The sequence below is a fragment of the Lissotriton vulgaris genome, chromosome 11 (assembly GCF_964263255.1).
Source record: "Lissotriton vulgaris chromosome 11, aLisVul1.2, whole genome shotgun sequence".
In the NCBI taxonomy this organism is placed as follows: Eukaryota; Metazoa; Chordata; class Amphibia; order Caudata; family Salamandridae; genus Lissotriton; species Lissotriton vulgaris.
In genome coordinates this window covers 177,919,559-177,936,122 of record NC_141699.1, presented here as the reverse complement: position 1 = coordinate 177,936,122, position 16,564 = coordinate 177,919,559, and positions in this window count along the sequence as shown.

Below are 16,564 nucleotides of genomic sequence, written 5' to 3'. Positions count from 1 at the left end.
TTGCATTGCACATGCTTGTTTATATTCTCTGCAGCACCCGGCTGAGAGGTGCGTGTTTATATCATCATCCGGCCTGTAAAGGCCGAGTGGTGTATTAAATATCTCCAGTACTTCATTTGAAAAACAAATACGTGCCAGGGCCCTTGTCAAGAGGTCACTGCAGCTTGCACCACCCATTGCCCCTGCCAGTGCTGCCAATGACAGAACCAACCCAACTACTGCCATCACACCTACAAGTATGACAACTGAGATTATTCAGGCCCCCAAAGCTATAAGTATGGCTTGGGCGGAAAGTACCAGTCATTTTAAATGCATATTGAATTAATAAAACTGTTGTTGTGCTAATTTCCAATTAGACAAACAGCACTGCAATGTGGGAGACTGTCATAAAAGTGTAGGTGCTGGTAATACAGTGCCAGTATGACCACCGGCTCAAATTAAGTACTGCATCCCTCCCCAAGTTAGTGGGCAGGTATGCCCATGAACAAACAAGAAAACTAAAATAAAGAATGAAATAAAAGTGACACATCACAACCAAGAACACACCTGCATGAGGGGGTGGTTTCCCTTCATGCCAGAGCGTTCTTACTGGAAAAAGTCACGACAGCGAGGGTTCGGTTGGGGGTTGGGCCTCAGGACAACCTCCCGTCCTCTCGCAGCGATGACTATGGTGCCTCTCTTCACCATGACTCGCCGCTGGCCTTTCTCAAACGGGGTTCTGAACTTCCACCCAGGGCGCCAGTCTTGTAAGATCAGTGTCCTTTACCTGCGGTTTATGCATGTGACCCATTTGGCCTGACTGTCCCTATTTTTGGCAGCTTTACATTTGGCTTGCACCGTAGTGGCTTCCAATGGTTTGGCCTTCCATCCAGGCCTAGTTGGATGCTGTCTCTCACTGGTCTTTTGAACAGTAGCTCTTAGGCAAATGGAATGTTGTACTATGAGAGGAGTTTGATAGCTTCTCAGAAACTGGTGCAGGCATCACTCCAGTTCCTAACCCTGTGATACCCCAATGCCAAGTGATTCCTTCAGGGTCCACATAAATCGTTCCACTTCACCATTAGCTTGAGGCCATTGTGGTGTTATTCTCCTGTGGGATATCCCCAGGGACTGAATGTATTCCCGGAACTCTTGGCTTTGAAATGGGTGACCGGTATCAGTCTTAATCACGCTGGGCAGCCCAATAGTGGCAAACACCTTCTCCAAGATAGGTCAGAGGCTGGGGAATGCGGTGGAAGGGGTCACTTTCACCGCCAGGTGCTTCGAGTAGCTGTCAATGATCAGCACCATATGGTGCCCATTCGGGAAGCTGTGAAATTCCAGGCTCAGCAGGCTCCACTGGTTAGTACTGGCTTCCTTCATCAGAACCATTGCCGGAGCTGGTGCAACACCAGTGATTTGGCATGGGTGACACGCCTTGACTTTATCTTCTACCATTGAATCCATTCCCGGGAACGATACCTTCTCACTCAGCTTCGCCTTTTTTTTTACTGCTGCTTGGTGACCCTGAAGGGCCAGGTCTTCTGTACGGTCCCAAAGAGTTCTGGGTATTACAATGCACCACCCTCGTATAGTGACGCTTACTGAGGTGGTGCTGAGATCGTCTCTCACCCTCCATAGCTAGGATATTATCATTCAAACAACTGGGTTCCACTGCCCTCCACCTTCGATGAATCTTTTCTGTTGATATCCCTGAAGGGCCTGCTCCACTTTCCGTAAGCAACCATTGTCCCCGGTGGCTTCCTTGATCTCCTCCAACGACAGTGCTTTGAGACAGGCTGCCTGCAGGGCCATGTTCACAAAGCCTTCTGTTGCTTCAACATCCTGTCTCTCTCCGGTCATCTCAGGGAGGGGTGCCTTGAAAGATAGTCTGCTGGATAACCAGCACCAGTTTGGTAAGTTACTGTAAAGTTGTAGAACTGCAGTTGCACTGCCCACCTCTCAATCCTGGGTGGTGGGTACCGGGACGTACCTGCGAACAGGGCTTCTAGTGGCTTGTGATCTCTCACCACCTAGAACTCTTATCCGCATAAGTACAGGTGGAAATGCTTGCATCTCCAATTAATGGTGAGAGCTTCATGTTTAATTTGGATATACTTAGTCTCTGCCGCAGACAATGCCCGGCTGGCATATGCAATTGGCACCCACGTGCCTGGGGCTCATTCTTGAGTGAAGACACCCCTGAGGCCCACGGAACTGGTGTCTACTACCAGCTTGGTGGGGCGCCGTGGATCAAATTAGAACATTGTTGTGTCCCGTAGCAGCAACTTCCTCACCTCCTCAATGGCCCTCTCCAACTGTTTAATCCATACTGCCTCTGCCTTCGACAGTGTTCAGAGAGGCTCATAAATGTTCCCTACATTCGGTAAGTATGTTGCCATCCTTAGGAAGCGCCTCACGTCTGTCGGTGTCTACGGTCTGGGTGTACTCTGGATGGCATCCGCCTTCCATTAATCCACACACAGACGTTTGGCAGAGAAGATGTACCCGAAGAACTCAAAAAAAGAGAATTTACTCTTGTGCAGGGTTAGTCCTTGGTCTGTCAGTCTCTGGAGAGTTACTCGGAGTGTCCGACGTTGCGCCTCGAAAGTTGTTGAGTAGATGAGGATGTCATTGCTTATGTTGAGTATGCTATCCAGCCCAGATAGCGGCTTGCAGATGACATTTTGAAAAACTTCTGCTGCTGAGGAGATGCCGAAGTTGAGTCTGCAATAGTCATTGTGTATCTGGTTTCAGGGTCCAGCTCCAGCTGGTGGTACCCTGCATTCAAGTCAAGCTTAGAAAACCAGTGGGCACCATTGAGGTCTGCAAATATGTAATCACCATGGGTTTTATATGGCGCTCTCGCCAGATTGCCTTGTTGGGCAGTCTCATGTCCACACACAGCCTGATGGCTCTCTGCTGCTAGCACTGGCAGTTCATAAAGCACACTCTTATCCACATGAAGCACAGCTTCTGCTGCTTTTGTCCGCATTGTGTCAGCTGCATAACAAAACTTGAATGGCCCCCCATGCAAAGGACATGGAGCCCCCCTCACGAGCCCAGTCAGGAGCTCTCAGGCTAGGAGCCCGCAACCCATGCACATTAGGAGCCCGCAACCCATGCACAGTGCCAAAGGGGGCCCCCTGGAGCTCGACACCTCTCAACCCCACACAGCGGGGATGCAGGGCTGAGTGGGCTAATGTTACACCACTGTATTGAGTTCTGAGGACAATAATAAAGGAGCAGCCTGGGGACAAGGGGAAATATGGATGCTGTACAAGGCCTCCATTGATAAGGCCTTTTGAACATGCCTTAATTGTGCTGGTAAAGGGCATTCAGCCAGGACAATGTATTTATTTATTTATTTATTTATTTTTGAAAACCTTTATTATATCATTCACAAAAATTACAGGAGTAGACCTACAACCACAGGGGCCGGACACTGCATTTAGGAGATACGCATAATAAGTTCAATAACACAGCTCTTCAGCCGGCAACCCTGAGGTCCGGCAGCGGTACAGGATATATGTTGCATTGAACACAGTGCAGATCGCATGCTATTCATAAGGTTTTCATTTTGTCTTTAACCCCACCCTCCCCCCCCCCGAGACAAGATAAAGAAGAAAATACAGGATATCCGGAGCCACACAATCGAAGATACAATAAAGGTGGGTAGGTGTAGGAAAGTAGTCGCGGACCAACTGAAAGGGACAGTAAAGACGCAAGCGCTAGCGAGCTCAAGGAGGGTAAAGAACCGAACAACCGATCTCTCATCGCGGCCGCCCACCCACAGACCCCGCCCACTTATACACTCCAGGATGAAACAGAAAGTACTGCTACCGGACACTGCAAGAAGAAGAAAGAGGCCATAGAACAAAACAAAGGCAAAATAAAAAAAAAAAACCACACCCTCCACCCTGCACCCCTGCAATGGCTACGGCCTACCCCACTAGCAGCGTGCCTGTCGCCCATAGGAATACCCTAAAAAGAGAGAAAAGAAAGGAAAAGGGGCCATAGAACAAAACAAAGGCAAAATAACAACCCCCCCCCCACCCTGCACCCCTGCAATGGCTACGGCCTAACCCACTAGCAGCGTGCCTGTCGCCCAGAAACATCCCTAAAAGAGAGGAAAAGCGGAGGAGGAGAGATAAAAACACACTTCCGGACTCCTTTACCCCCCACCAGATGTAACCACCCCTGAACATGGTCAAAATAGAATGTAGCGAAATATAAAAGCAATCGGGGGAAGTATGATACACACCACCCGACTCTCGTACATTACAGGTCACAATCCCAGCAGCGATAAAATATTATGCCAAACCCAAAAAAGACACAAGTTAACCCTGGCCGGTGCGATTATTAACCAGAGCACTTATAATCCAGACCACAACAACAGTGAAAGCAGCAGAGCGTTCATCAAAGTTCAAGTCAGTACGAACAAGTCGAAAAAAGGGATAAAAGTGCACGGCATCCACAAAGCAAGTGAGGAAAAGCGTGGAAGGATAATGAAGCTCTCCGATAACCACAGGTGGTCCTGTTGAGGCACTCAAGGTTGTCCATGTCGATGTTCAGTGGGTTATGGCTCAGGCAGGGGAAGCTAACAATGTTCACGGGCGCGCAAACCATCCTGTAGGGATCAGCAGCGCACACGGAATCCGGCTTCCGCACAGGGTCCTCGAAGTTGAGCCCACAATGTTCCATGGGTAGTACCGCTGGCTGAAATAATGCCGAAAAGTCGCCGTCCGGTCTCCGGCAGATATTGTCCACTGTTGCAGACAGTGACTGGTATTGGACGATGATCTGTGAGTGGAGCGCCCCAATGGCCGCCATTTCGGCTTGCAGTGATGGTATGCCTTCTGCCCCCTCCATCTCCTCTCACGAAGCGACAGAGCAGGATATGAACCCCGGAGGTCGACTACTCCGGGGTAGCAGGCGCAACCGGAGCAGACAACAACAATGGGCGCCCTCACCTCACGATTTCTACACCTTCGCCGCTAGTCAGGGCTCCGGTCCATCACCCCCGGGAAGCTTACAGTGTCTCCGGGCGTCGGATACAGGACCGTAGCAACCGAAGAGCCACGCTGCGGCGTCTGTGGTGTAGACAGGATATTAAATCGCCATTGGAAACAAGTAAAGTGTGTCTCCGTTCGAGAGACCGGGCGAAGCCCAAAGTCCACAGCCGATGTTGTTCAACTCCAGCCCGGGTGGGTTGGAAATCGAGGCCCCGGCTTCCACGCTGAGTTAGGCCGAGAATGAAACACGGCGTATCTTCGTCACCCGATAAGTTAAAAAGTTTGGGATTGCACCTTCAGAGTCAGTAACTCCTCGCGTACACGGGAGTCAGGTGTAAAAGCAGGATAAATTGCAGGATATACGAGCTGCTGGCGGAGGTCGGCGGAGCCGGGAGCTTATGCGGCCATCTTGTTTTCCTGCGTAGCTCCTCCCCAGCCAGGACAATTTATGGTACAAAAAAACACTCCTCCCCTCTCCCACTATGCCTCCTCCAGTGTCATCACTAATCAATCAATCAATCAAGTGATTTGTAAAGTACGACTACTCACCCATAAGGGTCTCAAGGCACTAATTATGCTAAACAGAATTCGTCTTGGGCAAAATTACTGCAACCAGTCCAGAGTTAAGAGATCGATACCCAGCAGCCATTATCAGAGTGGCTCTGCTTACTAGCACAGGCTTATCAAGTCTGATGCATTGTCAGTGAACAAGTTTGAATGTCTTCCCCAGCTCTGTCTTTTTCCAAACTTGCTTTACAAATACAAAAGCCCTTGTAGAAATACAAATGCGGGCCCTCACAGAGAAAGTTCTTGGACCTGTTTTCAAAGGAACTCGCTTTAGGAATCGTCAGATCTTATTTATTACCTTAAGTAGCAATTATATAAGCTGTAAAACAACTTTTTAGTAATGGCCACGAAAATCTCATTGAGGGTTTATCCACTGCATTCCAAAAGTCCTTGTCTCGCCCCATTCCTAGTATATTTATGTTGTCTGCTTAAGTGGGTTGCGCTGTGTTCATCTGAGATGTACACTTTTATTTTGCCAATTTGCTCAATGCCCCCCATAGCAGTTTATGCAAAGCATTGATGAGGTCTGCAAAAGAAATCAGAAACCGAGGTGGCTTTGACAGGAAGCGTGTCAGAAAGTCCACTTCACCAGCAGTTTACACTGGAAGAAGAGCAGTTTCACTTTGGCAATCAGAAGGGGTAAAAGAACAAAACCTGGTCCAGGCAGGAAGTCACTTACGAATGTACTCCTTCGCTAATTTGAAATCCATACATTGTGTAACAGTAACATTGCTACTTAAAGCATTTAGAAATGTTAGAAATGCAGTATGAAGAGCTACATAAAAACAATACATAGAGGGAGCTTGCAAAACTTGTCATGGAGAGATTTTGAAAAACTTATTTCATGGAATTCCATGTCCACAAACAGAGGCAGAATTGGACAGAGAAACGGCATTACCTAGCTTTATTACTTTGGCCAAAACAGTTCCCATACTTTTGATTAAATAAACAACTGTTTCTGAATGTTTTAATTCCTGCTGGTTGAAAGGAGAGAAGAAGGGTCTACTCTACTGTGAAGTAAGAGAAGTAAGAGGCAGCTGAAGAAGAAACAAGCCTTCTCTCTCTCGGGTCCCTGCACTCTCTCTCCAGGGTCCCTGTTACCTAAAAGAAATGTACATGTTTGCAATTGGCTAATCAACAAATCTAAAGGCTGCTTGAAAATCAGTAAAGGCTTTAATTCATAGCATCAGTCCTTTCATTGAAACCTATAAAAATGTTTACACTGGGTACAGTCAACAGCTTCCTAAAAACATAACTTTATTGCAAGTTTTGCAGCAAAAACGTTCATTATCACATACAGGTGAAACTGTGCATACAGTGCATACAGTGGTACAGCAGGACATGGTAACAACACGGCGGAGAAAAGCAATTGCTTATATTGACAGTCTATAAAAGTAGCACAATTTCCTCCATACCCGTTCATGCTTATGGAGGTTCCCACTTGCAGTATAAATAGGCTTCTCATGTTGCATACACCAATCTACCCCCCAGAACCAACACCGGATCGTGGGGGGTGCCCGCTGTCTCCATATACGTGCTACTCTCTTGGTAACCAAGCAGGCCACACCAAAGAAAATATGTTCATCCCATGGGCCCCCCAGTATGTGAGGTCAAGTCCAGAGGGCATCCAAGAACCGCTGAGAGCTCCCGCGCCACCCTGTATTAGAAGGGGTGCAATGTCGGACAGTCCCATGCTATGTGTAAATGCTATGGGTGTTGGGCAACATTCGGTGCAAGTGGGGTGGTGAGAAATAAGTTGTGTGAAGATAATTTATTTGGATCATGCACATACGGGAGGAGATCGCCAATTCCTGGGGCGCCATGCAAGTTTCCCTCCATTCACCATCATCAAGGTCTCCCACCCAGGATATCCACTTCTGTCTGAGGCGTTCGAGGCCATATGGGCATGGATAACTAGGGAATGGTAAATGAAAGAAATGACTGCTTTCCCGTGGCGACCCAAAAAGACCTTAGCTTCAAGAGGGCTATATTTGGGAAGGGGAGTGTTGGAGAAAATTAGCAAACGCAAGACATGTCGCAGCTGAAGGAAGCGAAAAAACTGTGAGTTGGCCAATGTATATTGCCCCTTCAAATATTCCTGAAAAGACATTAGATTCCCCCCACCCCAGTATACGTCCCCCAAATAAGAAATACCAATTCGGTGCCATGGAGGAAAGCCCTCCAAAATAGAAAGGTGATGGAGCCATGTGCCCCGCCACAGAGGTGTCATCTCAGACTGCAGTCCCAGTGGGTAAGACTCAGGGCTGCCCTCTGAGGGTAATGTCGGGGATACACGAGCTCTGTAGAGTAGCTGAACAAGAACATCAAGACCCACCAGATGGAGCTCCAGGCGGTAGGCCGGATCATCCCAACCCCCAGTGAAACACTCATTAATTAGTACTAGATGTGCTGCCAAATAGTAACGGTATATATCGGACATTCCAAGGCCATCATCAAAGGGGGATCTGCACGCTGATTGGAAAGCCACTCTATGTCTACCACCTGCCCATAAAAGGTTTGTAAACTTAGAAGTCAGGAAGTGGAACCAATTGGGGGGAATGGGATAGGGACATTTTCCCAGGATTTACAAATAGCAGGGGAGACATACCATCTTAAGCAGGGCTCTGCGTCCTAAGGGATTAAATGGGAGAGTGACCCAACGGTGCAAGTCACATTCAGGAGTCTGAGCAAGCCCCCAAAAGTTAAAAGCCCACACCAAGTCAGGGATGTGGGACATATGAAGGCCTAAATACCTAAAGAAATGACTCCAGGTGGGAATGTATGGACACCAGAGTCACCCTACCGCATCTCCCTTCGCCTCCACCAGACCAGATACTCTTGCATTGATCTGAAGACCCGATGCATCACTATACAGACAAAGGATTTCCAGGCATCGGTGTCCAGAGGTCTGACGGTTCCTAATAAACAGAAGGATGTCATCTTTATTTAACGTTATGCAGTCTTCAAAGTCAATTCCCCACCCCTAAACCCATGCCTGGGTATCAAATCGTATAAGACGCACCAGGGGTTCTGTCGCAAGAGCGAACAACAAAGGAGAAAGCTGGTAGCCTGGCGCGTACCAGGCTGAATGGGAAAGGGAGCGGACAATACACCGTTCACACGGACCTGGGCGGTCAGATTGCAATAAAGAAGGTGGTCCATTTGAAGGAATGTTACATCCAGACCCGCCCGCAACAGAACCGCATCCAAGAAGTCCCAGGAGACCGTGTCATAGACCTTAGAGCAATCTATGAGCAGAAGGGCCAGTGTACCAACCAACTCCTGTATCCAAGAGAAAGCCTTCTGTACCCTGCGAATGCAGTGGCGAGTGCTCCGACCTGACATAAATACACATTGATCTGGATAAACAAGGTAAGGAAGAGCCCGAGTCAGGCAGGTTGCCAGTGCTTTGCATAGATCTTACTCTAAGTTTCAATAAGGGAAATTGGGCCGTAGGGCGAACACCGATCCCTAGGGAGGCCCTCTCTTGGGAGGACCACAACTTTATTTTATTTATTTTTAATTATTAATAAAGTTTTATATAGCTCTAGCTAGAACCGTGGGTATCAGGGCGCTTTACATACACAAAGGAAAAGAAAAAGATTGCATAACATCGCAGGACATGAGGATGCATAAAGATAAAAAGCAGTGAGGGGAGAAGGACGCAGGTGGCTGACACAGTCAGAAAAATGATTCAGAAAAGGGGGTGGTGATGGACAGAGTATCTGAATTAAACAGAACACTCATACCCAGTCAACAGATCAGGGCTTGATCCATCACCGTTTTTTAGCTCACTGCACCATCCCAGCTCAGAACCTGGCTATATGCAAATTAGTCTGTCCCTGGCCCAGTGCATCATGGGAACAGGGCAGACCAAACTACCAAGCCAATTCTTATACTGGGAAGAAAACAAGCTTCCGGGGACCGGTTTCTAACATTACAGCCGTCTTCGGCCCGGCTTGCTTGAATCCTGATGGTGCAATGAGCAAGGGACTCACATCTGAGTATACCCTTCCACGCTTATGGTGGTCAAAACGATTCAGAAAAGGGGGTGGTGATGGACAGAGTATCTGAATTAAACAGAACACTCATACCCAGTCAACAGATCAGGGCTTGATCCATCACCGTTTTTTAGCTCACTGCACCATCCCAGCTCAGAACCTGGCTATATGCAAATTAGTCTGTCCCTGGCCCAGTGCATCATGGGAACAGGGCAGACCAAACTACTGAGCCAATTCTTATACTGGGAAGGAAACAAGCTTCCGGGGACCGGTTTCTGGCATTACAGCCGTCTTCGGCCCGGCTTGCTTGAATACTGATGGTGCAATGAGCAAGGGACTCACATCTGAGTATACCCTTCCACGCTTATGGTGGACAAAACGATTCAGAAAAGGGGGTGGTGATGGACAGAGTATCTGAATTAAACAGAACACTCATACCCAGTCAACAGATAAGGGCTTGATCCATCACCGTTTTTTAGCTCACTGCACCATCCCAGCTCAGAACCTGGCTATATGCAAATTAGTCTGTCCCTGGCCCAGTGCATCATGGGAACAGGGCAGACCAAACTACCAAGCCAATTCTTATACTGGGAAGGAAACAAGCTTCCGGGGACCGGTTTCTGGCATTACAGCCATCTTCGGCCCGGCTTGCTTGAATCCTGATGGTGCAATGAGCAAGGGACTCACATCTGAGTATACCCTTCCATGCTTATGGTGGACAAAACTATTCAGAAAAGGGGGTGGTGATGGACAGAGTTCTGAGCTGGGATGGTGCAGTGAGCTAAAAAACGGTGATGGATCAAGCCCTGATCTTTGGACTGGGTAAGAGTGGTCTGCTTAATTCCGACACTCTGTTCATCACCACCCCCTTTTCTGAATCGTTTTTGGCCACTATAGGTGTGGCAGGGTATACTCAGACATGAGTCCCTTGCTCACTGCACCATCAGGATTCAAGCAAGCCAGGCCGACGACGGCTGAAATGCCAGAAACCGGTCCCCGGAAGCTTGTTTCTTTCCCAATATAAGAATTGGCTTGGTAGTTTGGTTTGCCCTGTTCCCATCATGCACTGGGACAGGAACAGACTAATTTGCATGTAGCCAGGTTCTGAGCTGGGATAGTGCAGTGAGCTAAAAAACGGTGATGGATCAAGCCCTGATCTTTGGACTGGGTAAGAGTGGTCTGCTTAATTCAGACACTCTGTTCATCACCACCCCCTTTTCTGAATCGTTTTTGGCCACTATAGGTATGGCAGGGTATACTCAGACATGAGTCCCTTGCTCACTACACCATCAGGATTCAAGCAAGCCAGGCCGACGACGGCTGAAATGCCAGAAACCGGTCCCCGGAAGCTTGTTTCTTTCCCAATATAAGAATTGGCTTGGTAGTTTGGTTTGCCCTGTTCCCGTCATGCACTGGGACAAGAACAGACTAATTTGCATGTAGCCAGGTTCTGAGCTGGGATGGTGCAGTGAGCTAAAAAACGGTGATGGATCAAGCCCTGATCTTTGGACTGGGTAAGAGTGGTCTGCTTAATTCAGACACTCTGTTCATCACCACCCCCTTTTCTGAACAGTCAGAAAAATACCATCCTTGAAGGTCAAAGTGAGTGGGGAGTCCACTTGGTTATTGGTGCCTAGGACGGTTTCCTCAGTCGGTAAAGGATTGGTTGAGAAGAAAGAGTTTTAGGTCCTTTTTGAAGCAAGAGAAGGAGGGGTTGCATCTGAGGTCGACCGGGAGTGCGATCCACATCCTGGGTACATTGCCAGAGAAGGAACGGCATAGGGTTGTTTTTCTTTATCAGTTTCGAAGGGATGAGAAGAAGTGAGTTGGTGCTTCTCAGAGTTCTGGATTTTCCTGCTTTTACTAGCTTGCTCTTTAGGTAGTTTGGGGATTGGGTGTGAAGGGCCTTGTAGGTGACGCAGGCCAGTTTGAAAATATATCTACTTTCCATGAGAAGCCAGTTGAGTGCGTTGAGGGTTGGTGAGATGTGTTCAAATCTTTTTACACCAGTTATGAGTCGGGCTGCCATGTTAAAGACTGACCTTGGTTGGGCTTGGTTAGCTTTTGGTGACCCTGTTAGTATGACGTTTCCATAGTCTAGTTTAGAAAGGACTAGGCATTGTACAATTGTCTTGAGATCATCTTGAGGAATGAAAGGTTTAATTTTCTTGAGGTGTTTTAGAGAGCAAAGTGCACATTTTGCAGAGTTCTTGATGTGATCTTTCATTGACAAGTTCTTGTCCAGGGTAATGCCTAGTGACTTTACTGAGTCGGATGGGACGAGGGAGCAGTTTAGAGCATCAAGCTCCTTGAGCCAAACTTGAATTGGTTGGTGTTTACTTTTCGGAGAGAACAGTATTAATTCCGTTTTGTCCGGGTTCAGTCATAATAGTGGCGCAGTCTAATTCTGGAGGGAAGGAGCCCTATTTTATCGCAGTTGTGTAGCAGTTTAGTAAATGAGGGTCAAATATCTTTGAAATGCTTAAAGCATTCAATGGGGTAACTATCCAAGACCGCAGTTTTCCTGGACTACAACACTGCTATAGCAGAGTCTGTTTCATCTACAGTGAGGGCCTGATCTAGCTCCCGGGATAAGGAGCTCCGGATGTATGTTAGTGGAATGTCACCTAGGATACGATTCACTATTTCTGGTGGGGGCAGAGGGTGTCGGGTATATAATGTGTGATAAAAGTCTGCAAAGGTACAAGCAATATCGGGCAGACCCTCCTGGAGGAAGCCGGAGTAGTCCGGGACCACAGGCACCACCCTATCAGAAAGGATGCGATTCGCCAACCAATACAATAATTTGCCAGATTTATCACCAGATTCATATGCTCTCTTGGAAGCGGCTCTCCAACATTGTTTTACTTTTCTCGGGAGACCTGCTTCAGCTCAGCCCCCACAATGGCCAGAAGGCAATGAGTCTTCTCCGCCTCGTGGCTGTGCAGCTCGGCCTCCAATCGGAGTATCTGAGCCTCAAGATGCACATAGCCTCTCAAATGACCCCTCTGGAATGGCTTGTTTGAAGCTCACAGCGTACTCACTGATGACACAGAGCCCACATTAAGCCAGAAGCAGGCCTGTAACTCTTTCTCTACAAATGTCACACATCCAGGGCCTGCAAGTGCCTAGCATTGAATCTCCAGGCAGGGCGAAGAGTGCTGGAACGAGTGCCCCATTCCATCAAGAAGGACACTTGGTCAGAGATGCTGGGTGAGAGAATTTGTATCAATTGGACAGAGAGATCTGCCTCCAGCATCCATAGGAGGTAATATGTAATTCCATATCACGAGCCACCGACTGATGCGTATAGACGTGCAAGACTAGGTGCCAGGAACGCAGCACTGTTCGTAGACCCTGAAAACATAACTTTTGAAAGCACTGTCCGACATTCAGAGAATCTTTTTTTCACATTTTGAGACATCCTTTTTATAATATATGCAATATATTTTTGTAACTAACTACATATTGACAGTGATTTCTGTTACAGGCTTAGACTTCTTATCACTATAAATATATGTCACTATTTCTGCAGTCCACCTACCAGGATTAAAATCCATTACCTCAGTGTAACACCCACAGACGTACGAAGTGATTGCATTAATCAATTGAACTTTCCTAACAGAAAAATGCATTTCCCACATATAAATTTAAGTTCCATTTATGTTTTATCTATGTTTTATCTATGGAGGGTGCATTATATTTTATAGGCAGTTATCTGTTGGTGAAAGGGCTAACAAAATAGTTAAAGAATATGTTGTTCTTTTTAGCCACGTCTCTAAACCTGCCCTACCTCCCTCCCCCATGCTCACTGACCCGGCAGCCCCACTGTACTCAGGATCATAGTTCCCATACTTTTCTTTATGCACTTCGACTACTGCACACAACACTCAGTAACTAAACCGGAAGGGGTTTCGTTTAACCCATAGCTGGAACAGTTATTGTCTTAATTGTAAAGAAAAGTGGAGGAGAAATAAGCCTTGTGTAAAGAGGGACCCAATCCGGCACTCGTGAATATGGAATGGCTAACCATCCCTCCCTCTCCCAATCCTCAGCTCGACTGGTATACCGAGGATTCTGAGCTATGGAGAGAAGACGGCCCCTTTAACTGGGAAGCAGTTCAGGACGAGACTCCGCCCCCTACTGATGACGCACAGCCAGGAGCGAATACCTACCAGTTAAATCGCAGGCCAGTGAGGTGTTGGGGTGTGACATCACCAAACCAGGAACAAGCGAGTGGACACCGAGACCGAGTGGAGCAGGAGCCACGAAAGGAGAGGAGACGCCAAGCCTATCAGCTCAGGACGGAGAAATCCTAACACCGCCAGCGGGCCACCGCCGGAATAGAGCCAGAGACGGGGAAGAGCCAAAGACTCCCGAAGAAGAGCCGACTAAGTCAGGAGGCCACCGAGGACACGCTCCGCTGTGCCACACTCGCGAGGGAGGAGTGTGGCTGCAGCAGGTACGGAGACGTTTGGCGGGTTGGGTCGGGAAGTGGGGAAAGTATCCCAGCCGTGTCCCACAGTACTACCGTTTTGCACCCATCGGCACCAACTCCCTCACTCATCGTTTAGCCTAAACTGCACTTTGGTGATCCCAGCCCCCCCCCCACCCCCCCCCCCCCCGGTCCCAAAAAAGGGTATATCCCTATAAAAGCGGTGTGAGACGTGGCACTTTCCCCAAAATTTTTCGCCTTTTATTTCCCTTTTAAATCAGAATGCCCTCATGATAACAACAATGTATAGGCCTTGTGTAGTGAGGAAAGCCCTGTGTACTGTGAAACTGATGTTAAGATGCAGGTGTCTTATACCCCTAACATGGCTGCCACTGACCACTGCTGTTGCAGCGGGGTTTAGTGGGCACATTCTAGTGGCTAGGGCCTGGCTGGAACCCTCCAAACAATGTATCAACTTAGCCTGCCAGCCTGCCCACAGGTAGAATGGTGGAACCTCCTAGAACCCCCTGGAACCTTCTGGAACAGGTGAGGTGACACCAACTGCCACTGCCAACTGTCAACTGGCACTGTATAAGGAAAGACAGGTAAACTTTCCTGTCAGAGGGACTGAGGGGAAGACCTGGGGAAGAACCTACGCAGGAGGATAGGCAGTGAGGGTCAGGACAGGGACTTATGATACTGGAAGAGACAGGGCCTAGGAGCTGCCTTTCAAGTGTTGAGGTATCCTGTACCCCCCCCCCTCTGACCTAGCCCCGCGTCAGGAAACCCCCAGGGACCACTTGAGGGGATTGGCTGAGGAGATCTAACACCAGCCACCAACTTAACCCCCTTCAAGGAAACAAGAAACCAACTGAAACTTACAAGGGCGCAAGAAACATCACGCCAAGAAGAAACTAAGCCTCTATTTACAAGGGCGCAAGAAACATCACGCCAAGAAGAAACTAAGCCTCTATTTACAAGGGCGCAAGGAACCTAAAGCTCTAAGAAGAAGTTAAATCATCACAGGACTTTTGAAGAAGCAATCAGGTATTGGCGCTGTACTGACCCTGCGTTTCCTGATGTCACCTGGGGTCTCTTTTGCTAACCTGCTACTGGGGTGTCACCTGTCCTGTATATCTAGCGCTGCCCTTGCTGACCCTGTGAAGAGCGCTGAAGTAATGGAGGGGGTTGCTGCCTTCTGAAGCGCTATATTTGCCTGAACTGCAGCACCCTGAACTGAATGTTATTAGACCTGCTGGTCTTGCCCCCAACTCGTGTGGGCCAAAGCGCTATAGCCATGCTACCCTAGGGGACTGGTGACCCCAGTTCCAACATATTGGTGTCGAGCGGTGGGATCCAGGACTTGTGACCATGCAGCACCCTCCATTGGGACAGGGTGCACAGCAATTGGGCTGCACACTGTCTGTGTGTGTAAGCCAAAGTAATTGACCCCTCCACTGTCTAGCCTGTGAGTGTATCAGGGCCTGTTTGACCTATACTGTCACCCACATCCTAGAACCTTTTTCCTGAATTATCTGAGTCCCCACCTGGCGTACTGGAGTGTTGTCAGGGGATGGGGGTGCCTGTTGGGCGGAGGGAAGAAGGAACTCCGTACCACTTTGGGGGCACGGGTAGGAGCCCACCCAGAGGGGAGAGGGGATGGGGACAGGAGGGGCAGATCACACCCAGGGAGGCGGGCACACCAGAGAACCTTGGAAGGGGGTGTGTGTCGTCAAAGAGGTTAGAGCAGAAAAGGGAGAGTGTAAGCCTTGCAATGATAGAAGGGAAGCTGGTGCACAGGCTTCAGCTAACAGAGACAGAGCTGAAGACCTTGAAATCATGTGTGCCAGGTACTTCCATGGTGGCAGCGTACCCGAGGTTCGGGGTTTGGACCAGTCACAGGGTGTAGAACCTGGACTGGGGTTTTAGGTGCAGGGATTGCCTGACCTGGAGGGTGGGGTACCAGTAACTATGGACCCTACCAATGTGACTTCCAGGGGTACCTATCCGGGTAGGAGGTTGCGGAACCCTGGGAGGGGGTGCAGAGGGAGGAAGGACTCTCCTCTGGCACCGGTCCAGCCACAGGGTTCAGATCCTAGGTTGAGTGGCCAGGTTCAGGGGTTGCCTGACCTGGCGGGAGGAATCTCTGTATTCAGAGTTCCCCCGGTTGTGACTTCCAGGGGTACCTATCCGGGTAGGAGGGTGCGGAACCCTGGGAGGGGGTGCAGAGGGAGGAAGGACTCTTCTCTGGCACCAGTCCAGCCAGGGCGCAGATCCTGGGTTGGGTGGCCAGGTTCAGGGGTTGCCTGACCTGGCGGGAGGAATCTCTGTATTCAGAGTTCCCCCGGTTGAGACTCTCAGGGGTACTACTCCAGGTGGGAGGGTGCGGAACCCTAGGAGGGGGTGCAGGGAGAGGGAGGACTCGCCCCTGTCACCAGGTCAACTTAAGGGTTTAGACCCTAGGTTGAGGAGGAGAGTGGAAAAAGGTACCACGGGCCTGGGGCTACTGCCCCCCACTCAGAGAGTAAGGGCCAGAGACATCTGGATTGGAGGTCTGTCCTGGCCGC